The following is a 2,696-nucleotide window of genomic DNA, read 5'->3' on the forward strand; positions in this document are numbered from 1 at the left end:
GACAGCGCTCATGGTGCACGCATTTTATCATCGGAGAGAGAGAGAGAGAGAGAGAGAGAGAGAAAGAAAACATGCTGTGGCCATTTACATCATCATAGAGATTAATTTAAGTACAAAAAACACAAATAACTCTTTAGTAACATTTTTTTCTGTTACACTAATTGTTTACCTCGCTTAAGCTTCATTGCTTTCAAATGCTTGCAGCGTATTAGCATATTATTAGGGATATTATTCGCATTTAATAACAATTTTGTTCTGTTTATAGGATTTAAAACAGATTTATAGCTGTTATTTATGATATAGGATATTAAATTACATTTTATGAGTGATATAAAGAGCTTGTAATGTTAATTATTAAAGAATAAATAGATTAAAAAGAACATGATCCTTATTAACTGTTATTTCCTCATAATAATAATTATTATTATTAATTATAATATTAAAATTATTAATAATAAATGCATTATAAACACGTTTCAAATGTCTAGTCTAATTTTTTGACAAGTCTCCATTCAAAAGAAACTAAGTAGTAAATTAAAAACAAACGTTATGTATAACTTTTAGTGCTTTTTCTTTTCTTTTTTTTACCTTGATAACTTCATTTTAAAAATGATTAAGTGAGAATTCGAGGAAAATAGTCCACAGCACTTGACATTTTGGAGTCATAATGAATGCTAATTAATGAATGCATCAAATAAAATGAATGCATTTTTAATATATAATACACAGACCATGCACGTTTAAACAAATGAAGGTGAATTTTCATTGGTAAAATATTCCTGTTTACTACATCAGACGTCCTTTGTCAGAGACGGATCCATTTTTACTAAATGAATTGAATAGATCCATGTCTTTACACACACGCACAGCTTCACAAAATTAAAGGAAAAATAAAATAAAACCTATTCATAAAAGAGAATAATATATGCATTACATTGCATTGATTTATGATTATGATTAAGTAGGCTGTGACTGAATAGCACAACTGAAGAAGATTGATCTCGCAAGGATCCTACAGGCTCCGATCTATAGTCTGCGTCGTGCTCGTTGTGTGGTGAAGTGCTCGCGCAATTAAATGCATTGGATTGCGTTGCGCTGAGAGTCGTGATAGTGTATCAGTTACCGCTTGTCAAGGTTATAGTCGTGCTATGTTATGTTATGCCGGGCTGATGTGACTGGGTTTGGCTTTCTGTCCCTGATATGAAGCGCGAAGTGAAGACATCACCGCCGTGCTTTGACTCCGGAGGGACTATTTTTGCTTGGCGAGCATTCCTGCGTCTTCCAGAGCCAGAAGTCTGATAGAGGAGCCGCAGATCTCCAATTGTGCATGCAAACCAATGCTGATTTATGACAAAGAATAGAATAGAATAGAATATAGCACATATAATTAATTTTATTTTATATAAAATTATATTATATTTCATTATATAATTCATTTTAACGCTATAGTAATGTTATTCATTGTTTTCTGTTTATTTGCGGTTGTAAATTGCATTATGGGATGTTGATCTCTGCTCTGTTTACTTTAGATGTTGAAAATTCAACTCTACAGTTTAACAAAGTGTCTTTTATTGACATTTAGTCATTTGAAATAATATAATGTATAAGAAATAATAATATCTAAAGAAATAAGAACCAGGTAAACTCCGCTGTTATCCGCCTGGATTTTGCCAACCCAAATTTAAAAGCTTCCCAAATCCACATGCAGAGGTGTAAATGCAAAAATGTGGTATTATTTTGAAGAAAACCCTTTGAATTTTCAATAAACACTACTGAACGTGTATGCCTTAATCCTTCATGCTATAGATTCAGCAAGCTACTGGAGTTATTCCTCAGAGATTTTGCTCCATATTGTCATGATAGCATCACGCAGTTGCTGCAGATTTGACGGCTGCACATCCATGATGCCAATCTCCCGTTCCACCACATCCCAAAGCTGCTCTATTGGATTGAGCTCTGGTGACTGTGGAGGCCATTTGAGTACAGTGAACTCATTGTCATGTTCAAGAAAGCAGTCTGAGATGATTGAGCTTTATGACATGGTGCGTTATCCTGTTGGAAGTAGCCATCAGAAGATGGAGACACTGTGCTCATAAAGGGATGGACATGGTCAGCAGCAATACTCAGGTAGGCTGTGGCGTTGATGCTCAATTGGTACTAATGAGCCCAAAGTGTGCCAAGAAAATCTCCCCCACACCATTACACCACCACCCTGAACCGCTGATTCAAGGCAGGATGGATCCATGCTTTCATGTTGTTGATGACAAATTCTGCCATGTTCAGTCACTTAAAATCCCCTTTTGTCCCAATTCTGATGCTCGGTTTGAACTGCAGCAGATCGTCTTGACCATGTCTACATGCCTAAATGCATTGAGTTGATGTGATTGACTGATTAGAAATGTATGTTAATGAGCAGTTGAACAAGTATACCTAATAAAGTGGCCGGTGAGTGTAAATGTGGTCTAAATTTAAATAGAGAAGCTTAAAAAAAATAATATACATATATATATATATATATATATATATATATATATATATATATATATATATATATATATATATATATATATATATATATATATATGCTCTAACATTTTTACATAAAATGTTTATATAGATGTATCTGTTTTAAAGGTGCATTTTAATATCTTGTTATGGAAATAAAAACATTACAAACGTAGGATATATTTGTTATC

Source organism: Danio rerio, chromosome 8 (assembly GCF_052040795.2).
Source record: "Danio rerio strain M-AB ecotype USA chromosome 8, GRCz13ab, whole genome shotgun sequence".
NCBI lineage: Eukaryota > Metazoa > Chordata > Actinopteri > Cypriniformes > Danionidae > Danio > Danio rerio.